Source organism: Drosophila sulfurigaster, chromosome 3 (assembly GCF_023558435.1).
Source record: "Drosophila sulfurigaster albostrigata strain 15112-1811.04 chromosome 3, ASM2355843v2, whole genome shotgun sequence".
NCBI lineage: Eukaryota > Metazoa > Arthropoda > Insecta > Diptera > Drosophilidae > Drosophila > Drosophila sulfurigaster.
This window is the reverse complement of record NC_084883.1, coordinates 34,911,644-34,923,153: the sequence shown is the minus strand read 5'-3', so window position 1 is coordinate 34,923,153 and position 11,510 is coordinate 34,911,644.

Sequence of the window (11,510 nt, the reverse complement as noted above, 5' to 3'; positions counted from 1 at the left end):
ATAGAAATTTTATAGGAACTTTTTCAAAGAAAATAGTTTTATGTCGAAGAAGATCGCTTGTTTACTTATTCAATTGACAAATAAAAGTTTTGCTCAAACTCAAAGCTGAATTCCTTCACAGCCTCAATTAGCTATTGAAACAATGCTTCAATAGCTTGACTATAATAGTTTTTCTCTTCTGACAAGTATGAGCATAAAATCACCACACAGCGACAGCTTTCAGTTGGTAACTTTTTCCGTAATGCCAAACCGAGCAATCATCGTCAAGTTGGTAGCGCGTGATGACAGTTTTTGCCAGCCACTAAATGTCAAACTTTTTGACATGTCTAAGGGGTAAAAGTGAGGAACAAGCAGAGAGAGAGAGAGTGAGAGAATATAGTGAATACCACCGAGAAGTGTACAGTGTGTGTGGTGACATTTCCCGACTCATATGTGACATTCAAGTGTCATCAAAAAGTGAACGCGCTGGTTTGCATTTTTATGAGAATGACAGAGAGAAGCTCTGCAATGACTTGAATGATTTTCTTTTACTTTTCTGCCATTTTTGCGCAAAAAAGAAAGGGAATCATGGTAAAAGATTTTGCATAATTAAATTTTGTGTGACTCAAAAAAGAAGCGAAAACGCAGAAGGAAATTTTGTTGTTAGCACAAGTATCTAACAGATACAGATACACGAGTGCACAGATACAAAAGATCTGCGGCGCCTGCGAATCAGCATAAAATAATTGAAATTGTGTGCGCTCGGATCTATTTGAATAAACGCAATTTGAATGCAAAAGCACGAAGTGCAAACAAGACGACAGATGGGAAACACAGGACACGGGACGAGCCGAGTACACACAGGACTCACAGGATAGATGAGTCAGATACACAGGATGGCCCAGGACCACCGCTCTGTCTGATGTTGATGGATGGTGTGGGACGTGATTGTGATTAGAAGGCGCTAATGTTGAACGCTTCTGAAAAGGGTTGCAGAACTTAAAGTGCTTGAGAAAAAACCCAAAAACCCCAGATGAAAGATATGAAAACATTACGGATTCGAACTTAAGCTAAATATATAAAAACCAAAAAGGTGTTAAGCTAAGTCATCCACTCTAAATATAAAGGAAATAAAGCGTATGCTTTTGAAATATTCTTTTATAATGCTTATTCAGTCACTAAAAGAAAATATAGATAATATTTGTAAGGGCTTCTTTTAAATATGCACAAATACAAATAGGTTACAAAACTATTTGAAATATTTCAGAGAATGTCTGAAATCAAGGGGTAAAGATAGATGGATGCATTAATCTAAAGTCTGCTCAACAGCATAGACATAAGTGCCATCATTACCATACCAATTTCTGGAACTATTATTTGCCATTTGTAAAACCCATTAGAAGCCCACATATGTCAACTCCCTATGCTAACCACAAGCCAAAAAAAAATAAAAATAAATAAGAAACCATAAGGCCAATAATTGAAATGTCAAATTCGTGCTAATGACAAATGTAAAAGCCCCGAAAACTCAACCGAAATTAATAAATGACACAGATTTTAGCACTTTAGTATGGAAAATGCATATTGAGGAAGAGGAGTGAACACAAAAAACAATCCGACGAAGCACTCAAGAGACAAAACTGTTATAAAAACACAAGTGACAAGTGTGGCAGACATATGGATGGGGAATGGGAATGGGATTGAGAATGCGAGGCATTGAGTAGGAGACATTCTGAGTGTATGTTGTGTGTTGTGTGCTGTGTGTGTGAAGAGTGGGCAAGAGACCCGCACAAGCCGCAGACATACAAATCTGAGATCTGAGATGTGTGGCATGGCAGAGAGAGGGAATCAACCGCACACTGGAATTTTGACACATTTGACAGGCGAACCGAGTGGCACTTGGCAAAGCAGCCATTTGATAGCCTCATTAGTGATGAGCCACTGCAGCAGCATCAACAGCAGCAACAGCAGCAGGAAGACCCAAGCAAAAGAGTAGCTGTCAATGTGCTTAAGAGGCTCCTTTTGGGTTCCTTGCGTAACTCAAAACCAAAAGGATATCGACCGTAACGCATGAGAATTTGACACTTGCTTCACTCTGGCTTCAGGCAGCCCTCCCGCACATATGCACCACATAGTCCCTCCTATAAATATCCAAAAGGCCACCAAATAAATACTTAAGAGACGTCGCCCTACATAACCAAAACATGCTCCAGGGAAGCAGCACGAAACTGGGCTGGTCCCAGAGCCAAAAACCGAAACCGAAACCAGAACCAAGCCAAGCCAAGCCAAGCATTGGACAACCATGGCACTGCCCCAAAGCATTTAGTCATATTGAAACATTAAAAAAGTCAACACCCACATGGCTAAACTAACAAACCAACACAAACTTCGACCGTATGGTCAGAGAGCGAGCACGATAAACAAGTCAAGGGGTAGTCAGAACCAGAGTTCAGCAAATGATGGACAAACCAAAGTGATAAAATCTTATGATCTAATTGAATTCTCGTATACGCTACCACAAAACGAAGAAAAGGGAAGAATGCGAAGAAGCCAACAATATTTCTTCTTAAATTTTACATATAATATTATAAAATATATATTTCTTACATTATTATTTCTAACACATTCCTAGCAATCTTATTTAAAATACTTTACATTGTTCTTCTTGAAATCAATCATATTAAATATTAAAGCATAAATAGTCTGTAATCTCTTTTAGACATGTAAAATTATATTTTCGCATTATTTTAATAATGTTTTCTAATTATTATTCCTATTTTTTGTTGCTAGAATATAGAATAAGTTTTATTTTTCCTTAAAACTTTCGTTAAAGATAATAATTACAATTCACACATTGTGATCCTTTAAAATATTCTATTTTTTTTAGATCTTTTCAGCCCTTGGGAACCGTAGTTATGTAACACGATCACTGTTATAGGATACTTTGTAATAATATTTTGTTGTTGCCTGTCTTGCTTATCGAATCCTTTGCAATCTCTGGTATTCCCCACAATCTTAACTGCTCCCGCTGGCCGAGGGTAGCGCAGCAATGCCCCAAAGCAGCCATAAAAATGTCAAAAAATTTCTATGTATTCATAAACACGTGTGAGTCTCTCTCTCTCCCCCTCTCGTCCTCTCTCTATGTCTCTCCGTCAAAGACCGGACTGTGGACCCCCGGGCCAGAAAACCAAACACGCCTCGCCGCAATGTGACCACAATGTCGCTGCTTTCCTCTTCAGACACACGCTGTACTTTATAGTCTGTCTATTCATACATGAAGGACATAGTTTATATGGTCAGTACATAACTTAAGCAAACCCCAACCCAACATAGAGCTCACACATATGTGCATTTAACATGCAAACTACTATGAGCCCAGCAAGGACTTTTAGTGCCTGTTAACGTTATTGAGTTGCGAGCGAGTGGAAGGGGGACGAGCGCTCAAATTTCCGGTCAAGCGAGCGAATCCTTACATATTTCTTTATAAGTTTTTTTTTTGGGTTCCCTTTAGCTTAACGCCCACAAAATTTCAGCTAAATTAAATTATAAATATGGCAAAAAGTCGCCGGCAACGGCGCAACACACAAAAATAAAGTGGCCCAAAAGGCAGCCAGAAAGGACGTTGCCATTATGATTCATGACAATGTCTGTCCCCTCGCTCGCCTCACCCCCTGTTGTCCCCGCTTTGTTGGCGTTAGTTAAAGCTGGACAATTTTGGACAGTTCCTTAGTTTAGGAGCTATCGAGATATCTGCTTACAAAGTGCGTGTCAAATTCAAGAAGCGAGTTATTCAATCCTTTTTTTTTGAGACATTGTCTGCATAGTTTGTATGCTCAGTTCAGTGAGCGACATTGGCTTCTGATATCCTTTATCCTGTTTGATTATTTTTCGGACAGATTTGGGTTAGTGATAAGCCTACGAGTGAGCAAAAAGAGAAGAGAAGAGAAGAGAAGAGCCTAGATATTACGCCAGATACTGGTGATTGATGAAGGTTCGAGTCTATTGAGGCAGCTTTCAAGTGGATATTCAATTGAATATTTGGAACGTGTGTAATCCTTGATTCCAATCAATTGGCACAAACATTTCACAACTTTTGCTTTTCAATTATGAATTTAGATTCAAAGCCATTTATTTCTTAAAGCTTGTTATTTAAAGTTCATTTTGATTCTAAAAGAACAAACTATTTAAATAATGTTAATATTCCTTAAAAACTTTAAATAAAATTTATATTTTCTTTTATAATTCTTTTATTTTTCCAACTTGTAATAAACACTTAAAGAAAATAATTTATTTATTTAATTCACATCAAACTTTAATCTTTCGAAGAGTTCATTCTCACTTCTTGTAATCAATTTATCTAATTCGATTGCTTAAGATGTCCTCGCTCGAAAATCAAAACCAATATCAAAAGGATTTCTCAATTGCTTGGTTTATTTACTTTTCCTTCGAATGCCCATTAAAAGTTTTTCAATTTCTCATTTGTGCTCATTATCCGCAACTTATTCAACCCAGTGATCTATATGCGAAATTCAAGTAATGACTTTCTACTCGTTTGCACTTTCCACAAAAAACAACACGAAGGTCAATCGAGTGCTGCGATGTGGTCCTGCCTCACGTACATAGCTGTGGCTGTATCAAATGACCGTCGAGAAACCAATAAACGAACGAAAACCCAAAAGCAAATCCTTAACTGTGGTTAACATCTAGCAAATCCATTAACTGGCACACTTGGAGCGTGAAAAGGCGACGCCACCAGTGGAAAGAACATCGGGCTGAGCCAGCCAAAGAACACAAAATAAAAGAAATGGATATAAAAGCAAGTGGCGAATAGTAGAAGAGTAGAGAGAGGGGATGTTGTGGAGGAGTCGAGCTAGCGGACCACATCATTTCATAACACTTCCAGTTCATATAATCTATTTAACCCAAATTTAAACGTGCCGTGCGTTTGTTCAGTGTTTAATCAATTGTAAAGCAATTTTCGCAATGTTTTTCCTTTAAACGACGCGTCGCTTCGGGTTTGCTGCGAATTGGAATTGTGTTGGGTCCGGGATTAGAACTGAACGCAATGTTGCGACTCCTTGCCATTTTGTGCACTCTGCGAAATTGTTGTGGGATCCTTCAAGCGCATCGCATGCCAAGCGAAATGCAATTTGTGAGGCGTGCGTTTCTCACAGTGTATCTGTGCTTGGCTGCCTTTTTACTTTGGCCATCTATCTAAACGGCTTCTGCTCCATTTCAATGGCAACTGTTTCACAGCTGATAAAAATTGGCAGATCCGAGCAAAAGAAAAAAGGCAAAGCATAGTGAATGGCAAACCAAAAAGGTGGCCAGGGAAAGGAGGCGAGGGACTGTCAGCTAGGGGCATTGTGCCTAATCGTCTGCGTAATTGCTCTGCCACAGTGCGTGAATCCTGCTGCTGTTGCTGATGCTGCTGCTGATCCTGTTCCCTGATCCTGATTGTTGTTGTTGGTTTTAAAGAGCATGCCAAAAATGATTGCTGCAGCTGTCGTCGGTCGTCGTAGGTCACTTAAACCTCCCACACAGACACCCGTTAGCCCCGTAACCTTGTAACACCGTAACCCCAGCACCCTTATGTCTCGACAAGCGCTAAATTTTCAATTAACTTTCCCAAAAGGTCGCCCTTGTGGTTGAATGTCCTTGTTTAATTTGATTAATTGCTGCGAAAATGGTTCACTTCGTGGTTGGATTTGTTGTTTGCACACTCTATGTGAGTGTTTGTGTGTGCGAGTGTGAGATGAATGTGCTATTCAGGTATTTCGAGGTGTCATTTGAATGTTGATTGTGCGGAAAGGATTATTGGGTTCAGAGGTGGGCACATTGCCAGAATCAGTGACAACACAATGTACGCATGCGAAAAGGTAAATAAGAAAATTTAAATTCAACCATTATAGAAACTGAAATGGGATTGAAATAAATGTCTATAATATTTAGTTATTATAAATTAAATTCTGGGGTACAACGTGTAAAACCAGAGCAACTGAGGTCTTCAAGCTGATATTATAACTAGCCAGCTTGATCCGCTACTTTGTCCGCGATGTATTCTTGGATTATTTTGACAAATTTGTTTTTAGAAATAGGCTATAATTTCTTATAGTTGAAGAACAATTGACTAATGGTAGTAATAATATAATAAGATATTAAATGATTACTAATCTAAAGTATTCTGGAATCAGACCTTTAATATAATCCTAAATAAAATGTAGTAAAATAAATCAAAGAAATCAATGTTTTTATAATAAAAAGCCTAACGCAATCTGAAAATCAACAATCAATATTCATCCTATTGACCAACTCACTCCATAAGAAGTATTAAATGACACCCGATACCAATGTATCTGATCATCTTTGAAGTGCTCTTGGCACTCACATGAATTACCCATACCGAATGCATTCTATCATCCATTTGCCCTACCTTAGCTTTGGTCCATTAAAAAAGTGACTCCCGCTGGAAAAAAGGACGAAATGGACGAGAGCAAAGCGAGATGTGTTCACTTTTGACCTTTTGCATTCTCTGGTTAATGCACAAAGGCGAATGCCTAATTGAATTGTAGCAAAAGTGAAAATAGAATAGCAGAAATTGGGCAAAAATGAAAGGAGCAGGACACTTAAGAATCTTTTGATGGCAGTGCCAGTCGCTGCTGTGGCAATGTCAGTGGCAGTGGCAGTGGCAAGGACAATGGCCGCATTGTGTGTGTGCCACAAACGGATGTTATATTCAGCTTCAGTTTAAATGAAAAGGAAGCAATAAAATCATTTTTTTTTTTTATTTTGTCGTATTTTGTGTAGAACTGCAAGCAGACAATTTGTAGCGCTTCCGGGGCCAAAAGGAAGCTGCAACAAACCAGCTAAAATAAATGCCTCTCCTGTCGCATCTTCGGCTTCGACTTCGACTTCCACTCCAACGCCAGCATCAGCTCCGACTTCAACTCCGACGTCCTACGTCGTCCTGTGAGAGCAACATTAAAACAAACTATAAAATGCAATCGATCTAAACGGTATAAACCGGAAAAGTAGAAATGTGGCATTGTATTTATAATGGAAATGGGTTTTTCTATTTACTTCTATTTTCTCTTACGAACAGAAAAAATTGCACATAAAAAATAGGAAAGAAAAGCAAACAGGAAATAAAAGAAAATAATTCGTTTGCGAGACGGAGTCGGAGACGACGACAGCGAAATGAAAAACTGTGATATTGATAAATGTGATATTAATGGCAAAACGTTGAGGGAATTTAAAAGTTTCGGATTCGCTTTGTTGATGCAACGCGGAAAAATGAGCTCGGTTTACGGGCGATTTAAAGCTTCATTAATCACAATATAAATTAGGATTTCTGGCAAGAAAAGAAAACATATGGCAAAGGAGGAAAGCGTAATTAAATAATGGAAATTGCAAAGCAAAATAGAAAGAGTTAACATTTAGTTCTTTTTTAGTTTTTCGTTTTGTGGCATTTGAAAAACTTTAAATAAGTTTTCTGTAAATTTTACACTTTATTTTATGAACAATTTCATAGTACATTTGACTTACAATCTCAACTTTAGATTGCTTCCCTCAGTAATCATAAGTAGAATATAATCTCGGCTGCCTCCTTGCTATGATTTCTCTTTTTATATTACGACTTTCATGCCAGAACTTTGAGCTTTCTTATCGTGGTCATTACTCAAACTAGTACTACGACTATTCCCTACTATACTCCAGCTCTATGTCTATTTCAATGTTAATGCCCTCATATTTTCTCATATCTGTGGTTCCCATTAAATAAGCAAATCTCTCTGACATTGCTCGTATGTTTCCCAAACTTATCTACCCTCCACCCTACTCCCTTTCTCTCGCACTCTCCTCCGTCTGTCAGCAATTTTGCGGACAAGTCAAGAAAATCCCCCCGAAAGGACACAAAAAAAAACCGTCAACTAAGTAAATCTCTTCGCTTGCTAACAATAATCTGACATAATGTTTCAATTATGCGTCGTTTAGCATTATGGACGCTATATGAACGATCCCCGTCCCCCATTTCCATGAACAAACCACAGAATGAGCAAGGACAACATACAGGTTTTTCTTGGAGGGTCGGGCAACTTCCCAACCCGCCCCCCTTGAGTAGCATTAGGAGCCAAAACAGACGCAACATTTGGAGAGCTAAGCAAATCTTACTAAAATAAACATTTTAGCATTAAATTTACATAAGACGCGACAATGAGGCAACTGGCTAACGGGAGAGAGGGGAAAAAACAAAGTTGTGGGATAAGCAAAAAAGAGAAGAAGCAGCATCTACTTAGAAGACATTTTCCATAAGCAGCAACAGTCAACTTCATCTAAATATGAGTACGCATTCCAGCTTCAACTCTCCCCAGTTTCTTTCCCCCATCCCCACTAATTCCCTCAACGCCTACGACTACCATTTGAGTCCCTCCCTTCCCTCTCCTCATCACTGAGTTGTCTTGCGTATTTGCATAAACATTAGCAAAACAAATTTGCACATTTGCCCATCCAAGAGTTTTGCGTCAGCCTCCAATTGCGCACCCGACATATGCAAACAAACCGCAACAACAAAAACCAGAAAAAAAGCAAGGGGAAAGAGGTGCATAACTCAGCTTACAGCACTCAGGGATACCCTGCAAATCTACGGAAAGGTTGTCTGAGTTTCTGAGAGATCTAGAAACACAAAACTTAACTTTTGAGTTCTTGTCTTTTATTTAAGGTTGAAGTTTTTTTCCATTTTATCATTTATTACTACTCGTATAACAATTTTCTTTATTACTATAGTAATCAAATATATTCGAATCATTCCCACTACATCGAGTGCATACCCCATAAACAAAATGTTTGCTGGGTGTAAGACAACTGTCAAGTTCATGGCGCACAAATAAGATGAAAATGAAGTTAGAGCACCGATGAAAACGGAAGTCTTTAGGCCAACGTCAAACCCAAAAGGCGGAAGCGGAAGTGCGTGCCAGTCAGACGGCAGAAGCGAGACAGCAACAGCAACAGCAACACAGACGGAGACAGAGACAGAGACGAAAATAGAACAGTAAGAGGCGAAAAATATGCTAAATCAGCCAAAAAATGCTTATAATCATTTCAAGATGACGAACACCATAATGATGATGATAATGTTGATGATGATGATGGGAATGGCGTTGTCTGTATGTATAAAAATGCTCTGAACTTGTCTCACTTGTTTGCTCCTATCTGCCGTCTGTTTTGTCTATGTTTTCTTAGCAACTTTAGCGCCATTTTCGCCAGTTTTCCAGCAAAACTCCGAAAACATTTTGTGGCACAGCAAATATGCGTTTTATTGAATTTTATGGTCCTCGTCGACCAAAAACTCCCTACTGAATGCGGCTGCTGCCAATTCAAAGTTTTTTTTTTCTTTTGTGACTTGGCCAAAATCTTTGGCTAAGAAAAAAAAGAGGAAGTGCTTAGTCTGGCCAACCAAGTGAGCGTGAAATATGCCAATGACTTTTTGCTGGCTCCCAAAAGCCTTGAACCACACTGTGACGACACATTTTTGGCATTGAACTTGACGCAGGGCTCAGGGAAAATGCACATGCTCAAGTATTTAAAATTGGAAAGTCATTTTGTGGGTAGCTTGTAAGAAGCGATAACATTTTTATTTCACATTAATGATTTAAAGTATATATGCATAATTTTATAGCAATGTTCTAGAAAGTTTACATTTTCATTTTAGATCAATAGTTTAAAGCGTATATTCAGAATTTTATAGAAATGATTTAACAAGTTTACATACAATAAAATTTGACAATACGACGATTAATAGCACAAATATTCTGAAGAAATAGTTAAAAAGTTTGATTAATATACTTATTAATCCCATTAATATAATTTACTTAATAGTACGCCAATCGTTTATCATTATTATTATTGTTAGGCTAATAAGATAAAAAGATAATAGTTAAGTTAAAATATAACTGAAAATATCATAGTTAATATTAAATGTGTTTCGCCAGTGAAGCTTAGCAAGTGCTCTGAAGAAATTGTTTTAGATTTAATTACAATTAACTTTAAGGTACACCAAACGTCTCTCAAATTAGTAAACTAATATTTCTGCCAATCACATGGCAATTTTCCAGAAATTGATGAATTAATTATTACTAATCAAGCTCTTGATGAAATGGCATGTTACATTTACTTTAAATTAAATTAAAGTCAAGGTTATTAAACAGTCTTAAAGCTCGAAGCAAGTAAAAGGTTAGTTCAAGTGGTTTTGAATCGCAATGAAACCTCAGAAACTAATTAGTCGAGGCGAGAATGCAGCACGACATAGAATCTAATCCTTGGCTGAGAGGCTCTAAAACAATTTCATTACAAATGTGTCGGTCATTGGGATGGTTGGTTGGATGTGCACACTTCTCTATAGTGCTCTATAAAATGGTTGTATATGGAATCAATTAATCAACGCCTCATAGAAACAAGCAATGGAAGCTAAGGTCTCAAATAAATTCAAATCCTTTCGACAGCTGACCGCACTGAGCCTAAGCCAACAACGACAACGACACTAGCAACGACTACAACAATAACAATAATAATAATAATGGAGAAATGCATAAAATTTCAATTTTCTCTAGCGTAAACAACAAATTTGTGGAGCCTAGAGACGGCAAAGGGAACGGGGAAGAAGACAAGAAATCAAAGCCTAGGGCGAAATTTAATTGCGTTTAACCTGAAATCAAATTTTCAGCAGGCTACCAAGCAGGCGGCCAGTCTTAAGATTCAATCAACGTACGGTCTACTTGAGGCCAAGGACCAGGACAACAGCAGCAGCAGCATCAGCATCAGCAGGAGAGCAGAGAATAAACAACAACAAATCAAAAAGGCTCATGTTTATCTTAATATGAAATACTTTTTTCCCACACAACAACTGACTGACAGACAGACTCTGGGAAAAGGGATAATAAAATTGGCAGGGAAAGCCCAAAGGCAGGAAAATAAACAACAACACGCTCGACTGGCTGCTGCCTCCTTGAAGGATAGTTGAGGATACTAACCGAAAAAAGGCTTAGACAAGTTTTGCTGTCTGATGTGTTGTGCTGTGTGTGTTTGTATGTGAGTGTGTGTTGCAATGATTTTGATTTTGATTTTGATTGTGGCATTGATTTCACTCACAGTTCGACAAAAGAAACGAGGCATCTGCTTCTCCCCCTCAAACCGTTTAACACAATCAGGATACAGCACACAAGACACTACGTATACATATATCCTGGCTGTGTTTCCCTTTTATATATTTACTTTTATTTTGATTACATTTCGACTTTAAGCCAAAAGTTCTTTGAGCCACAGACCAGCAATTCACACTTCATCTGCCTACGGAATCGAGCCCAAGGGAAAAGGTTCCTTGTGCTTGTTCTCCTGCTGCCTCCTAAAGCATTTCGAACCCTTTTTGGGCTAACCAAATCATCGACTAATTTGCTAGAGGCCAACAAACACTGAAATTGTTATTTCGTTCTCTTCTCTTCTACTTTTTTATGGGCACACACAAAAAATTAGCCGCCTTA